We start from the raw sequence: 19072 nt of genomic DNA on the forward strand, positions 1-19072 counted from the left end.
GGGTGTCTCCGTTTTCTGGAGCAGAACTTTGTGGATTAAATAGATTTACATTTAATAGGTTATAAAACATTATTTTTAAGAAAAAAAGTCCATATGAACATATAATAGGTACAATTAACTAGTTTTTGAGGTGACAATGACTTAAAATTTACTTAAAATGTCAAGAAGTTAAATACAGAAAAGATAATTTAAAAAATCCTCAATCAAAAAAGAATCAATCGTATACAGAATGCAGTGTTGTACCAGTTTGTTGCTAATTTTTATATATTGTGACGACTGAAATAAATATAGCAAATGTATTTTCGTTAAAAAGTGTGTATTATTATTATTATTATTATTATCAAACATGCCAAATGTCAAAAAAAAACAGAAAAGTAGTTTTCAAGTTATGATTAAAAACTATTTTTTTTTCTGAAACTTTGACACTTCGATCTAGAAATCATTTGAACTTATGAACTTCTAGTCTTAAAATCAGTTTTTCTATAACCTATTAGAGTATACGGTTATAGTAAAATCAGTTTTTCTATAACCCCTAGAGAGATGTAACTATTAGAGTCCTGATAAACCACAATGATCAGCTGAACCCAAACAGCCTTAAAATAAAATTCAAATTTCCCAGGCAGTTTCTGTCAAAATGCCTGTAGCGCCATCTGCCTTCTCCTTTCTTGAAGCTAAAAAAGAAAAGATATAAGGATAATAATACTTCACATTTTAAATAGATTGGATTTTTAAAATAAAAAAAATTATCATTCAATTTAAAATAGGAAAGTTACCCTCCTCCACTTTGGAGACAAATGTCAAAAATATCATAAAATGTCACCAAAATTTTAAAAAAATCAGCTGCTTTTGACATATTGCATTGCAACACTTAAAAAAATTCACTCTGTAGATGCTTTCAGTCGATCAGGAAACTTGGACCTAAGAATCAACTTAAACAAAAAAGTGATTGGTACGACAATGAAGTCAATGCATCCCTTAAATTTCTTTTTCATTAACTTTTTGGGTTTTAATTTTCCAATATTTCTGACATCTTCTGTTATTACTGAAAAATTAAAATACTCTTGATATTTAGTGTGCTATTTATTATTGAAAATGTAATAAATATAATTTTTATCATGAATCATAGAAAAAAACGTGTATTGCCTAACAAGCCCGCCAAAAAAACTGGTGAATTCTCACTTTGACACAACAATTCATATATTTTAGAAAACTTGATCAAAGGAGACTGGTTGCAGTTAGTTCTTGACAGCTGTCAAAAATATGCCGACATGAATAAAAAATTGGCGATTTTTTTCAAACGTTTAAATACATCAAATTTTTTTATTTTGAAATATGACGTTATCAAAAAATTATGATATTTGAAAAGGTTTCAAAGGTTTCGAAATATTAATTTATTTATTTACTGACGGGTGAAGCCCAATACAAAATTATGTAAGTAACTAAATATAGGCTTAAGTAGCATACATCAAAATTAAACAAAAAACAGATCCAAAGATTCATTGACAATCAACTTTGTTTATAAATGAAGGCCAGATAAGGCTCCCAGAAAAGGCTTCAAAGATTGAAAAAAACTAAGGCTATGTAGTTTATTACTTAGTTTTAATGCTCAAGGAGTGAATGTATTTTTGGCATAGTTTATCCTGTAAAAAGGTACAAGGCAAAGGCAAGTTTGGATGAAACGTGTATTGCCAGATGGTATTTGTAAAGTGATTTGGGAAGTGACATATGGACAATCTATGGTTCTTAAAAATTTTTAAGGCTTTCTGCTTTCTTCTAGCTGATACGATTTCAAGATCAAATATTGAGCATAGAGTCTTATAATGAAATCCTTGATCATTGTAACACCTATAGTGAATGTACCTGTAACATTTACGCTGAACTCTTTCCAGTCTGTGGATATTACATGTATAATTTGGATATATTATATTGTCTATTAGATTGTCTGGAGTTATTATTCTAACTCTAGACAGAGGAGACTTACTCCACGTCAGTTATGACAAAGGCAAAGTACAGTGTTTTAATGGAGGTCATATGTGCAGTAAAGTCTAGGTTGGAATCAAGTAGCAGTGCCAAATCTTTTATCTGTTGCACACACTCTAAAAGATTATTGTTTGTATGATAAATAAAGTTACATGATTGTTTTGCCTTAGAAAATTTGATGTCTTTGCATTTGGAGATGTTGAAATCCATGCCATTGACATGGCACCAAAGTGCCAGATTATAGAGGTCCTACTAAAGTGCAAGGCAGTCATAAGATCATACAACTCCAGCAACTTAAGGTCAAAACGGAATTTGATAACATTGATAAAAAAGTTGAACAGTCAATGTCCCAGGTGAGACTCCTGAGAAGACTGCGAATGGGGAAAATATGAAATTTTCTACCAGTAAGGTAGCTCCTCAATCCGTCCAAAACAGAACCCGATATGCCAAGAGAAAGAAGTTTACTGAATAAGGTCTTGTGATTCACCCCGTCAAATGCCTTGAAGAAGTTGGTGCAAATGGAATGAATCAGGATTTCTGAATGAAAGGAATGGAATTGAGTTCTGCTGATGAATTCTGTTTGAAACCAAATTGTTCCTGAATATTTCAGAGCCCAAAGAGGAAGTAATGGTCCTTGTAACTAAATTCTCAAAAACTTTAGGCATGGTGTTTAAAATATATATTATATGTTATCAGGACCAGATCCTTTATGAGGGTCAACACTTCCTAACTTTGGGTAAACATCTGAGACTGCAATAGAAAAACTGCTCAAATAGTGAGAATTGAAATTATTTGTTGAGGGTATGTTCATGGCTTGACTACAACAGATTGCAATGCCATTACAACCGTTCTATCATTGAGAAAAAAAACTAGGTGGAAGCTTCACAGATCTCTGTAAAGAATTAGTGTAAGACCAAAATTCCCGGGAATTTTGATACAATACTGCCTCAGTATCTCTAACATAGTCCTTATAACAAAGCCTAGTTGAAATTTTACATTGGTCTGCAAATGGCAAAATGTTGGTAACTAGAGGAAGTCTAGTTTTTTTGTATTTTTGTAAGCAGTATTTTTTTGAATAATTTGTGATTTAAGTCTTTGTGAAAACTATCTGAGGAACTACCTCCTAGCAATCTTTTTAAATGATACAAACATCCAAAATGTCTGTCTGGTTTTTCAAACTCATGGTGAGAAGTTATCCCATGGTACAGATTAAATATATTTATTTATGATGGTAAAGTGTCCTGCTTGGAAGTCATAATTTAGTCAGTTCCTTATGGATTATTATTGATGCAGTTGCGAAATGTATTCAAACTGCAGATGGTTATTATCCATGGGAAACAAGCACAGTAGTTGGTGGTACATAGTTGTTGACTGTTGGACTGAGCAGTAGAGCAAATATCATCATCAATAGTTTGTGTGGCTTTAGGAAGATTGAAGTCTCCCAAAATGCACATTCTGAATACACATTCTCTAGACTGACAAATCTCACCTAGGTTATGACTGAAATGTTCATTTTTCTCTATTGGTGAGTTGGGTGATAGATAAACACATCCTAGGCGCATCTGATGCTTTCTGGTTCCAATTTTCCCTAAGACTGTTCAATGTTGCCCTGAGATACCCCTGACTAAGACAGTTTGCTACTGATGAACTGATATTAAGACGCCTCCATGACGTTAAGCATTACTTTTGGCAGCTATCTGGTCATAGCCATATATATTGAAAGAGTGCTCAGCTCACTATCATGGAAACTATCATTAAGGCCAGTCTCCGGCAGAATAAATACATCAAAACATTGCACTGTAGAGGAATCAGCATGGTCCTGCGACCACGAACATTCTAACAATGCACATTCAGTTTTGACTTTGGGAATATTTCAATCAGATATTCCAGGAGTGTTCATTTTGACTTACTGTATATTATAAGAAGATTCTATAGATACGATTTACTGAGATATTCAGAATATTTGAACTGAAAGTGTCCTTACACTCCTGGAGTGTCTTTGTGCTGTTAAGATTCTTATGTGACATACTTCCTCTTCCAGTCAGTGGTAGAACAATAAGATCTAACCAAATTTTGAAAGAATTGACCTTTACGGTTAGACCGAAAGGGGATGATTTCACCCCATATAAGCAACACATTTCAACTTCCTGCCCAAACGTCATACAATAACCGACTCGTATCGATTACCCGAAGTTTCCCTAAAACGATTTCCAACTAAATTACCGACTGCCTTTAATGTCTGACAGGACGTCATAACAAAACAACTGAAAAAAAAAATGACGGGCTTCTGGTTTTCCATGCACACAAACACACGCGAAGACAATGCGTCGTCGAGGTAAAATAAATTTTAAAAACGTTGACCTCTCGGGCCGATGCAAATGTGCATTCTTGCATATTACCTCGAAAAGGTAACCCGGCGTGTATGTGTGGTTGTTGCGTGAGGTCAAAGGCGGATTTGAACCTACTATGCCGCCATGTTCTGATGGTCTATGTTTATTACCACTAATATAGTTGGAAGGGAATATTGATTGTATCAATAGAGCTAATCACTTTTGAATGTCTTTTCAGAATGCAATACAGGCACTAATGATGTAATTATTCGTTTGTTAGAAATGTTCTACCTGAGGCTGCTTAGTACGTTTTTGGTCATTTGGCAAAAACCTTTGATTGGAAACTAAAAATCTTCATTCAAGGTTTCCCAGTAGTTAAAGACAAGATTTCCACTTTAGGACATTTTCTCATATTTCACTTTCGTTGCTGATTTCATTAATTAATCAGTCTTCGACCACTCTATATCGATATTTTTGAAATGTTGCTTATGATATCCCCAGTACTTAATCGAAAAACTCCAGGTAATTTTTATTTTTCGGAGGGCCTAGAGCATCGAAATTACAAACAGTTCCTATTGTTTTTTTATGTAGCTGATGATATTCGGGGGGAGTTAATGAAGTGTCGGATAGAATTTTCGCGATATAATGTACTATATTTATTTGAAAAAAAACTTAAAATACAAGGTATAATATCCCAGGCTTAATTAAGAAGCTTCAGAGAAAATAAACTTGCATTTTTTGCATTTTTACAACTTTACAATTTGTATAATTATTCTGATTATGATGTTTGGGACTTAATACGGCACTTAAATAAAAGCGATATAAAGATCCTGATAATGTTTATTTTTTATTTAACTTATGATACTTTGGACTTAATTAGAAACAATCCCAAAAAAAATTTAGACCGTTTTTTTATGTACTTTATGATATTAGCCATAGATGTATTACGACTCTATTATAATAGAGAGGTCGATATAGGAGTAATCGATTCATTCCAAAAGGTCCTAATAATGATTATTTCTTGTTTTGCACATAATATTTTGGACCTAATCTATTTCATACTTATTCAAAAGTGCGGGTAATTTTTACTTATTAACAGCTTACGATATCCGGTACTAATTAAGTACTCTCAGAGATGGGAAATGTGCATTTTTTACAAAAAACTGACTTAATTATTTTCTTAACGTATTCCAAAATTTTTGTGCATGTTTTGCGGCTACCTATCACATTTGCGACTTAATTAAATTAAAAAAAAAAGTTTTATGAAAACACCTAATCTCTATGAAATTGACTTCGGAAATTTTTGTTTGGTTTGAAGAATTTTCAGATTGGAATATTGACCTAACCTCAAGTGATATTTCCTCAACTTCTACTTTTGCTACTCGCTGGATTACGTGTTAACTGGATATTCTGCCGTCCTTATTTAAAAGATCCTAACTCGCAAAACGATAAAGCTGAGCAAATTGAGATTTTATGAAAACTAATATGCAGTCCTCATATTTTGAAATAATTATCTGATTCTTTTTATACGCTTAGAAATTTGTTTTTTACATTTGTGGGTAAAGTTTAGTAAAAGACTAGATTCAAAATTTGGTGAAATTTTAGAAAAAAAAGTAGGACTTTTTAACTTAGTAAAGTAAATATAATAAAAAAATATATCTGTTTTTGGACTGATATTCATTAAAGACATAGGAGTTACATTTCAAATTAACATTAAACTAAATTACTAACTAACCAAATATTAGAATATTAAAAACAGTATGAAAGTAAATCTAGAAATTAAATTTTGTTTTCTTTGTAATTTTACACCTCTACATTGTGTTCGGCAAGAAGGTTTTGGTAACCCATCCTTATAATATTTAGCACTTAAAAAATTCTAGAGCTTAAATTCTTCCGAAAAGGCATTTTTGTAGTACAACACATTTTCTCTCCTTTTAAAGTGCAAATGTCCCGTATTCTGCACTCTCGTCCCATACTCTACATTCTCGGAAGGTTTGGAAACAATTTTTTGAAGCTTAAACTTGGATGAACAATCTTTCCATTCAAAAAAGTTTTGTATGTTCATCTCTTTTACATGGACCTTAGATGAGTTTTCTACAACCGATTTAAAATCATTAAAATCGAATACTTTTTCGTGCCTTTTCAATGATTGTAGGTGATGGAACGAGTCCGCGGACATAAAAGTGTGACTAGATTGAAAGTATTTAATTTCGAAATTCTCCGGTTCAGTCCCGGTAGAGTTTACAACGTAAACAAAATAAGCCCAAATTTTTGTTTTGAGCTGCACAGTTGTCAAGCCAGATCGTAATATTACGCATGTCTCTGTTATATAAAAAAAATCAAAAAAAGTTGAAATTAAATCTTCCTTATTTCGACCCGCAACTCCTTCGTGTCATATTATTGCCACCGGCTTTTCGAATATGCCCCTACTGGCACAAATGAATATTTTACAAACGGAAGGCTACTTAGGACATTTTAACTTAGAAAAAGATACATAGGACATTTTAATTTGGGATTATCGTCTTTCCTGCACATAGGACAATATATTTAGGTGAATTTAAGGCATAAAAAATGTAGTTAGGACTTTCTAATTTGGCCAACTAAGGAGGGCAGTATTGTCCTGGATCATTGATCGCCGACAGCTATACCCTGGTTTAGCTCATGTACCTGACTAAAACTCAGCTACCTTTTTCAAAGTGACCACATGGTATCACCTAGTTCCAGTCGTATGATTTTTAAGGCCAGTTATCATTTCATATATTAACATTCTGTTTAAAACATAATATTCACCAATTTATTTAAAACTTTTCTACTTATCCATTCATCTTTTTATATATAATTAATCTTCTTATGACATTATTTTATAAATCTTAATATTTAATGTGAAACAATTCTGATTACTAGCTATTCAATATTTTGACATTATTACCTTTCGCCTTGTATATACAGTATCGGACAAAAATAGAGCGACGATACAGTTTTTTTCTTTTATTAAAAAAGCAAAAACGCAAGAAGAATTAAAACTCAATAAAACAAATACACTCATTAATAAACATATATTTATTACATAACATACCAAAATTCTTCCGTATAAACAAGATCATAAAAACAAAAAGAAAAGTTAAATATTTCTATACTACAAAAATTAGGCGACGCTTACAATAAAAATAAAAGCAAACATTATCAGATTGCGCGCTTAATATTCAGTCCACAAGCCTTTATTTGCGATTACCTGGCGGCACCTTTGAGGCATGGAAGAAATTAAATGATCAATTATATCTTGATCAATATTTTTCCATATATTTTTAATTTCTTCAAAAATGTACTCTTTGTTTTTAAAGGTTTTACTTTTAAGTTGCCTATCCACAATTTCCCACAGGTTTTCGATCGGGTTAAGATCGGGCGATTGGGCTGGCCATTTAAGAATGGCTATTTTATTTTTAGTAAACCATTCTTTTATACATTTTGCTGTATGTTTTGGATAATTGTCGTGTTGGAAAACAAAACGTAGTGGCATATTCCATTCCGCATAAGGTTTCATGACATTTTCAAGGATATAATGGGTCTACCAATAGAAGTGATAGAAGTTTAGTGGGCCATGTACGCAAAATGGTATGTGTCAAAACGCGGATCAAGCGTCAGTTGTGTTAAGTATACTTTGACATTTCATCATGAATCTATCGTCTGCTATCTGTTATCTGCTATCGTGAAAAGGTATTACGAAAATGCGCAATCGGTTAGAGCATGTTATCGTGCTCTTAGAGAAGATTTTGGCCATCGTGGACGGCCTTCTGAGCTAGCAATAAGGCGCACAATTAATAAGTTTGAACGGGAGTACACACTTCTGGATAATAAGCCACCAACGCGACAAAAAAGTGCAAAGACCGCTGAAAATATCGCCGCTGCAAGAGAAAGTGTTGACGCGAATAACAATGTGTCTGTTTTCCGCCGTTCTCAGCAATTAGGCATTTCACCAATGTCTCTGTGGCGCATTTTGAAGAAAGACTTATGCCTACATCCATATAAGATGGTTCTAACTCAAGAATTGAAGCCTGCTTGCTGACCATGGTTTGCGAAGAACGTTTACTGACTGGGCCCTGTTGCAGTTGGAACAAAATGCCGATTTTGGGAAACAAATCATCTTTTCAGATGAAGCCCATTTTTGTCTTAGTGGCGTTGTCAATACACAAAATTGCCGCTTCTGGTGTCAGAACAATCCCCAGAAATTAATACAGGTGCCATTACACCCGTTAAAAGTGACTGTGTGGTGTGGTTTGCATGTCGGTGGAATTATCGGCCCATCCTTTTTTGAGGATGCAGGGGGGCATACTGTGACAGTCAACGGAGAGCGCTACCGCGACATGATAACAAACTTTCTTTGGCCTGCAATTGATGGTGGAGAGTTCGAACAGAATTGGTTTCAACAGGACGGAGCAACATCACACACCGCCTGAGCCGCAATTATTTTATGAAGAGAGCGTTTTGAAGATCGAATAATTTCGCGACATGGCAATATCAACTGGCCACCAAGGTGATACCTGTGATCTTACTCCCCTGGACTTCTTTCTTTCGGGGTATGTGAAGTCGAAGGTGTATTCTAACAATCCTCAAACCATCAATGAGTTGAAAGTTAACATAACTAGGGTTATTCGCGAAATTCAGCCCAACTTGTTAGAAAAAGAGATTGAAAATTGGGTTCATCGTCTAAACGTCTGCCGCCGTAGCCGAGGTGGACATCTTAATGATATTTTGTTTAAAACATAATGTTACATAATAAACTACAACATGAAACATCAATCATAGAAATTAACCCATTCGTTTTTATTTTTTAGCAATTTAAACTTATATATCATTCTTATTGGTAGACTCTATATTTATACTTAAACCTATCCATAATGCCCTCAATTTGGTAAATTGGTCCCATTTCATAGCCAGAGAAACAACCCCACACTAACACGTTGCCACCTCCATGTTTTACAGTACCTTGGACATACTTTGGGTCAAGTCTTTTACCTGCAATACGACGAACATATTGAACACCATCACTTTTATACAAATTAAATTTTGACTCATCACTAAAAAGTACTTTTTTCCATTGCTCTGGTGTCCAGTGAGCTGTTGTTCTGCAAACAGAAGACGTGCTTTAATATTCTTCTTACTAAGAAGCGGTTTTTTGGTAGGTTTGCATGCTTTTAAGCCTGCTTCAACTAGTCTGCGCTGTATCGTTCGCGAGGAAACATTAGAGCCCCCATCTTCAGCCAGAATTTGCTTTGCTGACAGAAAAGGATTTGCCTGGGAGAACCTTTTAATTTTTCTATCCAGTTTCTTTGAAGTTTTTCTCGGTCTACCCGTCTGTTTTCGGTTAACTACTTTTCCTCTAATTCGATAGTTCTGAATGGTCCTCGACACAACAGATTTTGAAACCCTTAGTTCTTGTTTTATTACGTATTGTGGTGTTCCCATCTTATACGATGCAATAATTCTTTCTTTAAGATCAATAGAAAAACTTTTACCACGAGGCATTTTTAAACAAAATATAGATTTGATACCGACCAAAACCGATGTTTATCTACTAATGGTATGAACAATATCGATCAAGTCGCTTTATTTTTGTCCGTGAAAAAATGCATAAAAACATACAACAATTTATTAATCTCTTGCTATTCATCACAAGAGGCAAAGAATGTTTAAATGCGATTAACAAAGGTATGTACTGATACTACCAAATTGTTCCTAATTATACAAGGTACAGTCACAAAGTTTTTTAGGAATATTATAGTGTCGCTTAATTTTTGTCCGATACTGTTTTAATTGTACATTAAAATACAGTATCTATTTAATCTTTGGCCACTTTTGACAATCGATATTATGCGGTATAAAACATAATAAAAAGGGTTTCAATGCAATTTTAATTTGGTTTTTATTTCGGAATTAGAAGAGTTATTTCATATATTTTGTGTACATATTTAATTGGGAATTTTTATAATAATAAACCTGACACAAAAGTGTTCTATTCAAAATACCTTTTCAGTACTTAGTTTTGATTCATGGCAATGTGGTAAGTATCAACCTACCTTAACTAAGACCCTAACCTTAGAAAAACAAACCTTTTTACAACGTTATAATTTATACATTTATTCCAGTTTTTGAAACTTAATTAAAAGTAGTTTTAGATAAAAAATTGCATTCACTGAAGAAAAATTCTACAAGAAAAAATTAACTGAAATACTTCTAAATTTATTAAAAAATATCCTCTTGTGTAAAATGCGATTTAATTTTTCAGGTAGCTTACGATGTCGGGTACTTAATTGAAAGTGGTCTCACAGATACGAAAGGTGCATTTTTTACAAGGAGCTGACTTATTTATTTTTTAATTAATTCCAAAAATTTGGGACTTAATTAAAAACGCTTTTTATGAAAAAGCTTTATCTCTATTAAAATGACTTCAGTATTTTCAGATATTTTTTCTGAAAAATATGTATTATTTTTCAGGCAGTCTTTAATATCCGGGACTTTATTAAAACAGTTAATTAATCAGACTTCTTAATTTTCTAAAAAAGGCGAGATGAAATTATAAAGTCCGCACCAACGTCTCTTTTCAGGTTGCTTACGATATCTACTAGCACTACAAGGATCTTACGGACTTAATTATTTTATTAATTTATTCTAAAAATTTGGAACTTAATTAAAACTGTACGTGCGATTTTGTAAGGAATTACCAAAAATATTTCTACATTTTATCTGAAAAATGCATGTTATTCTCACGTGAAGAAGCTTATGGTATACGGTGCTTAAAAGTGATCTCAGTTTAAAAAATACAACATTCGTACGAATGGACTTTTGGAAAAATTGATCTAAGAAAATAAAATACCTTACTGTACTTTTGATATTTTTACTTTTTTTTCTAAAAAAAATATTCGTATTTTTATTATTCGGCTTTCTTCTGAATTAATTTTAAAAAAATTGAAAAAAGAAAAAAAAATGCAGGTAGCTTATGATATCCTGCATTTATTAAGGGATACGAAAGATGCATTTTTACTAGGAATTAGCCTAATTATTTTTAAATTTATTACCAAAATGTGCAATTTTTTAGGCTATCTATGACATTTGGGACTTAAAAATTCTATATCTTTATGAAATTTTTTCCGTTGTTTTTTTTTTAGGTTGCTTATAATATTTCGGACTTAATTAAAAAATTGATTTACTGAAGCTGCAAGAAAGGGAACAGCTGAAATATTTCTACAATTAATATAAAGTTCGCACCAATCTCATTTTTTCAGGTAGCTTATGATATCTGCCGATAAAATAAAAAAAATTGTGTAATTTTTCCGAGTAATTGAATTACATATTTGTTAATTTGTTATAAAAATTTGAAACGTAATTAAAACTATAGTTATATAAAACAAAAGCATTTTTCCAGGGAATTAACATAAATATTACTCCAAAAAGTGTGCACTATTTTCTGCACCTGTAGGAAACTTATGACACACAGCGCTTAATTAAAAATGATATTAGATTATAAGCAATTAAATCTAATATCATTAAATATAAGCGTAAGGAATGGACTTTTAGAGAATTTTTACATTTATTCCAGAAAGTTCTGCTTTGTATCACAATGTTTAGCTTGCCTATCAGGTTTTGGCCGTAATTAAAATTAATCATAGAAAATGAAATTTGAAATTACTTTGATCTTTAAATCTTTCTAAAAAATCGTATTTTTATTATTCAGGTTACTTGTGCCATAATTTAAAAAAAAATTGGAAAAAAAATGTGTTGCAAATTTTCCTGACATCTTCCATAATTCCATATTTTTTAAATTTATTTTGAAAAGTCCTATTTTTAAAATTGCTTATGATATCTCGGACTTCATGTTCTTAATTAAGTGACAAACGAACTAAAGTAAACGGGTGACATTTAACGAATTTTCTGGTGGTGGGTAACCAGATAACATTCCGAATAAAATACGTAAACCAGTTCTTTATTAATTTTCTACACGACCACATTAAGCGCCTAAGAAATATTAATTTCAATACATAACACGTGATTTTAATTCCTACGCTAATTAAATTTAATAATTTTAACGCTGGTACATTTATATTATTCTAGTTTAACCGGTTAGAGCCGGGCAGTTTCACTTTAACCGCCGACTGTTTATAGAAATATTATTCAAAATCATTTATAAAATTTAAAAAAAAATCTAGTTTTTATGTTACCGCCCTGTATAGCAGCTCTGGTTTTTCTCACGGCCAACCAAACATATAAATAAATAAGAAAACAAGGGAGCCTATTTATAGTCTTAACTACACTTTTATTGAGTATACGAGGATCTAATAATGAGGCCTTTTAGTACTTGCCTTTCCCCTTTTTTTATGAGGGTTGAAGTACCTCCGGATCGTATTTAACGGCTTTTTAATGGGGCACAAATATAAATAAAACCCAAAAGTCACTCCAGTACTTTTTGCATCAAATGACAACAGCGATTGTCAGATCAGTGGATTCTAGATCATTGAAGAAGGAGCAAAGCTATGTTGCCATATTTATGTACAGTCTCATTTTATTAAACCTATATATTTGCATTAATAACCAATCCGCGGTCTAATTAACATGCAACGGTCGTGTCTCGTAACGCCTGTCGCCATATCTACAACATACCAGCGCACAAGACAATAATAACGACAAAAGAAAATAAAATAAAAAATCGTTTTGGTATTTCATATACGTTTAAGCCGTGCAATAATTTAGGTAGAAATATTACCGGTTACCGGACTTGTAGGTTATCGGATACAAGGTGAAATGAAATGTGTAGTAATTGGATTTTATACATATACGCGTGCCTCGTTCTTTAGTAACTTAAGACCTCGACTTGAACAATGAATGTCTTCTCTTTTGGGGGGATTACATGTAAGTTGGTCAAGTGCTGGTATATGATGGTTATGAGATGAATGTAAGTTAGACGAGGACGCGTATGATTCATATAGCTTAGAGGATGTCGATTTCGTCAGCATAAAAATAGACTTGCGATCGAATTTATTGTAATCAAGAGCTCTTGAATACTTATAACAATGGCTATCTCAGTCTGGGATATCGTAAGTTTGTATGGCATCGTATTGAACATAACCTAATAAAGTAGTCCTTTTGCAATACCCAAACTATATGCACAGATGTTTCAGGGCCTAGAAAACTTGGGGGATTTACGGAACACTAAAAAGCTTCTACTCCTCGAAATTTAGATGGCACTAAGAATGCAAAAGTAGAACTACCGCTTTAACCGATGCTGCACTGACTATCAAGCATCCAATTATGTCATGCATAATGCGGCCATTTTTCTTAGTTCTTTAGCTTGCACAGGCTTTTTTTTTACTTCTGCCGAAAAACTAACTTTCATTAACCAAATTTTGCGAAAATCTTATCAAAATTGATCTGTTCTCATATTTCGCACAAAATTTTTCCAGTTGTTTAGTTCAGTGTGTTGGGTTTCAGCTGTGAATAATTTTCATTTTGGTGTGCGGACACCTGGGATACAGCAAAATTTCTAAAAAAGTAGTGAATTATATTGTAAAGATAAAACAGTAAAAACTTTGAATCGAATATAGACATTGGCGACATTGCATTTGCATAAATAGTTATCGCAATAAACTTTTTTATGAAAATAACAAGTGCAGATGTAAACAACAAAAGTCAGAAATGGATTTTGAAGAAGAACCTGTTGTGTTAAATCTGTGGAGAGCAAAAGACACAGATTGTCCGGTTTTTTAACAGGCCCAATATTTGGGTTTAGAGTGAAGCTCAATATGGAGCAGAATTCAAGCAAGATGAATTCTGCCCATCATCAGAAGAGCAATTTTACCAGTTTCAATGCATGAGCAATGTTGGATCTTATACAAATCTTGGAGTCTGAAATTTTTAAGGGCAAATAGAAAAATGGTAACTCCTGTAAATTTTAACATATTTACCTATTGCCTCTTTCATTACTAATTTGTTGGTAGTTATTTAATTTATAATATTTACTAAGGAACATTACTGGTAAATTGAATATGCAGTTTTTTTTTGTGATTTTATTAAATTTAAATTTATTGACCTTTATACATTAACTAAAACATTTTGTAACACCCTGAATAAACCCTAGCTTACAAAGTTTGTTCTTCATACAACAAAGTTTCTAATTAAAGTTATAAGTTTATGCATTAAGAAATTTGGAAGAATTTTTATATTTTATTTAATAAGGGTGTACAACTGTTAATTTTTATTGTATAACTTGTGAATTTTTTGCTATAATCTCTTCTCATAATATAGTAGTACATTTTGTAAATATTTCTTGTTTAATTTCTGAAACCCAGACCTATGCATCTAGTAGGAAATATATGGGTCTTTTAGAAATAATTATAGGCAATAATTATAGTACTTAGGCAAACAGAAAAAGGAATAAATCAAAGAATTTATTTAATATGGGGACAAAAAAATCCCAATTTAACAGTTTTTCAAGCAGATTGAAAAAGTCCTCGATTTGTCACTTTTTTTTATTTTCGTACTATAATTTCTGAAAGACCCTCGCATTTCCCACTAATTTTAAGCGCACGGTATAGTAGAGCGAAATTCAAATTTGGCGCCATAATCAAATTTTAAATTACCTGCTATTATGACGTCACCAACCCATTTTCACTTTCGATTAGTACTACTCCTCGAAATTCAGAGGGCGCAACAATCAATCGACGTTCAATGTTCTATTGGCTCTTATGGGCGTATCCTATCTAAGTAATATTAATCTATGCTTATGTTCCTCTATGAAAAATTATGTGAATCAGATAATCGGGACTTCACAGAAACTGTCCAGGGCTGGTCTTAAGTTTGACACCATGACACAATCACAAATAGTGACGCCACAGCAAAACAAAGAAAATTGATAAAGGTAGCGAAAAGGATATAATTTAATATATAGATCAGCAGGATTATAATATGTCAATGTTTAATGAGAAGTTTTCAAACAGAAATAACCAAAACACAGGCAGTGAGTTCAAAAATAGTAGAGAGCTGTGGACAAAATAAGCTAACCAATGTAGGCAACACGGGAATATTCTGCAGGGGAAATACTAAATGTCTATTTTTTTCCTAGTTTAACCACAAATTTCTTGTCAGTGAGTGAGGTTTTGAAGAAAGGAAACCCTGTGGAATTTGAAGAAAATTGATGTAAGGTTTTACAACAAACATAGTCACTTTGTATGGTTTTTCTGAATGATAGTGTGTACAAAATAGATATATCTAAGGACTTCTTGGCTAGACAAGCAATGGCACAAGAGCTTAGGCCATATTAATTCCAGTTCCTTGAATAAAATGAGAGATGGTTTTTTAGTGGGACTTACCATCATTTTAAGGTAGAGTTAACTATATCTACAACTTTTATTTCAAAAAGATTGCACAATCTGCTGTATAGGTAAGCAAACCCGTGAATGTTTTGAGCATCAAGGTTGTAAGCAACAGAGTTATTTAAGTTACTACTACACACTGATGTTGCAGGACCAATGGAAACATTGCATGGAATCCATTAGAAGTTCCAAGTATTTTGTGCAGTTCCAGGATGACTATAGTGGGGATGTGCTTTATGTATTTCATAAAAAAAAGGATGAAACCTTTAAAATATTTAAGGAATTTTAAAGTTTGGTCGAGAAACAGTCAAACAAAAGAATATTGGTGCTTCTCTCAGATAATGGAGAATGAGAATGAGTATGCAAGTAATGAGTTTTAAAATTACTTAAAATCTCAGGAAATAATCCATCAAACGACAATTCCTTATACACATGACACACCTGAACAAAATGGGGTATATCAGAAAGAATGCTACTGTACTCTTTAAAGCTGGTTTAGGTACGCGTTTTTGGGCAGAACCTCTAAATACTGCATGTTATTTAAGGAATAGGTCTTTATTATCTATATTAGAGAAAACTCGATAAAGAGATTTTTTTTAAATGCAAGTTGGGTTGGAGAATCTTTGGAAAAACAGCTTTGACTCATATACATAAAGAAAGTAGAAGAAAGTGGGACAAAAAATCAGAGAAATTAATTTTTATTGGTTTTTTCAAAATCACAAAGAGGTATAGGTTTTACAATCCTTTAACTGATCAGATATATACTAGCAGAGATATTTGAAGTAACCATATTCATTTTGTTAGGTAGTTAGTTATATTTGAAAAACGTACAGGAAATAGAGTCACTAAAAACTACCATCAGCTATCAAGAACATTGTTACAATGAAGTCCGGCCACAGGAGCAAATTACTTCAATCTGTAAAAAGCTTAGAAAGTTCTGTCACAAAAAATGTGTCTGTAGGACCTGTTAGTTGTAATCGCATTCCAGTACCAAACAAATTTGAAGACTATGTTATATACAGTCGCGGTCATATAAATAGCACACTTTCAATTTCTTTTATATTTGCACTAACTTAAAATATTTAAACATTCCGATGATTGTTTATGTTTATATAGTTATATGTATGCTTATTTTTAGTACGAAGAATAAAAAACACAAATTCTTATCTAACTGTGTTGGTATATTGGCACACTTTTGTTTGTAATAATTTGTTGCTGTTCCATCTTGTTAAAAGTAAGTATTATTTCATTTATATGTATTTTTTTATATTTTGCTGTTTTTCTGTGGTAGAAAAAAGCACTGTAAACCTAAAAGAAGAGCACTTATTGTGAAGATCAAAAATGATAAACTCACGGTTTCCAAAATTGCCCAAAATCTAAAATGTAGATAGAAAGATAGTATACAACGCTCTTAAGCTATATGTATCTTCACAGAGTACACAAAGTAAGAAAAGAGCTCCTAGAGAGAGAAATACTTCCCAACATTTTGATCAACTCATAGTGAGAATGTCTAAAGCTAATACTTTTTTTAACGCTGTCGCAACAATTATTTTTCCGCGTCTAAAGTTAAAATTTTATATTTATACATTGGCAATACTTGGTTGGCACCTGGATGCGCAGACGACTTAGCAGTCTTGCGATTGAAGCGCCACCAGTCGTCTCTCTCTCTCTCCAAGCATATTAAAAAAGTAATTCTCAAAAGGTAGTTCTTCGCAAGTTCTTTTTCGCAAAAGTCTACATTGTTTTTAAGAAAATCTAATCTAAGTGAATACTTTGAAACAAGCAGAATCCAGTCAAGTTCTCCAGAGGAAATCAGGGATCCCTGCGACACTCACATCCAGAAATTCCAAAGGTAAGGTGCCATTCATCATTTTTATTGCCAAAGTATACCCTTTTCGCGTCGAATCTCAACAAAAAATTTGTCTTGGTAATAGGAACCACCTTTTCGCGACAAACGCATTTCAAATAAGAAGGGAAATATTGAATCGTTATGACATACAACTATCAGTGAGAACTGTTAGGCGAAGATTAAATGAGGCCAACCTTCAAGGATGTATTCCTAAGAAGAAATCATTGGTGTCAAAAAGAAATATTCAGAAAAAGTTAAAATTTGCGCGTGACTACCAATATAAAATATAAACATTTAAATTTTTGGAAAAACGTACTTTGGAGCGACGAAACCAAAATTAATCTGTTTGAAAAATGATTTGTGAGAAAATGTACGTAATAATGTAAGACGTCCTAACTGCGCTCTTGATACACGTTACACTATAAAAACTGTAACCATGGCGGTGGGTCTTTGATGACTTGGGGAGCAATGTCATGGCGGGCAGTTGGCCCTATTTATAAAATAGACAGAATAGTAGATCAGTTTTTATACAAGAGGATTCTAGAAAATATAAGGAAGCCATATGCTGGCGAATTTCTTCCAGTAAACCATAAGATTAAGAACTATAAGTTAATGCGTGATAATAACCCAAAACATTCATCCAGGCTGGTAAAACAACTGGCAAAAATCCCGACCTGAATCCTATCGAGAACCGAGACTGGGACCGAGTAAAACGGGATCTTCAAAGTCGAAACCCCTCAAATATAGAAGAATTGTGGGTCAATGTAAAAGAAGTTTGGTCTTGTATCCCAAATAGCTATTGTCAAGCCTTAGTGGAATCTATGACAAGGGATTGCAAGCAGTGATTAAAAATCAAGGTTATCCCATAAAGTATTAAGAATTTTGGTTATGTTTATATATTTGCTATATTTTGAGTTTTTTTTAGTAGTGTGCTATTTATATGCTCTGCTTTTAAAAAATATTTTTCTATTAATTTGTTATACTTTTTTAAGGATCATTAATTTTTTGTTAAAAAGTTTTACTCAAAAGTTTCTTGTTTTGCTTAAAAAAATATAAAATAATAAAAATATGCTATATATATGACCGCGACTGGACCTACATATGTGCCAAGAGGGATTTTGAAGAATTTGGTGCAGATGATGTACCTTCTTCAGTGACTGAAGCTTTATCAGATCCGGATGGTGAAAGGTGATGGTGTGCTAAATTCCTTTGATGAAAATGACTCATGGAAACTTTCCAGACATTTCAAAGCAAGGGACAGTAGTGGAATGCAAGTGATAGAATAGTGGAATGATAGTGAAGAAAACCAAACTATCGTTGGTTGACAAAGACTTAACACCAAGAGAAGGTATAGCCTATGCAGAGGCATTTGGCACATGAAAGATTTAGTACACTTCGATTCGAAAAAAGAAATGTTTGTGTAAATAATTAAAATTAAATACATAGAGCAAAATTATGATTTACTTAGATCAAGAGCATTAAAGATATGAAAGAGGACCGAATGCAAAATTGCATGCATCCCAATAGATACTAGGACTTCAAATGGAAACAAT

The 19072-nt window shown here is 32.6% G+C and overlaps 1 protein-coding gene across 9 annotated transcripts in view; it reads right to left on the bottom strand.

Moving 5' to 3' along the window:
* Window positions 1–19072, bottom strand: part of LOC126741443 (formin-binding protein 1-like) — a 125965-nt gene that overhangs the window by 65874 nt on the left and 41019 nt on the right. The window lies entirely within an intron of this gene.

The sequence above is a fragment of the Anthonomus grandis genome, chromosome 10 (genome assembly GCF_022605725.1).
Source record: "Anthonomus grandis grandis chromosome 10, icAntGran1.3, whole genome shotgun sequence".
NCBI classification, from domain to species: Eukaryota; Metazoa; Arthropoda; class Insecta; order Coleoptera; family Curculionidae; genus Anthonomus; species Anthonomus grandis.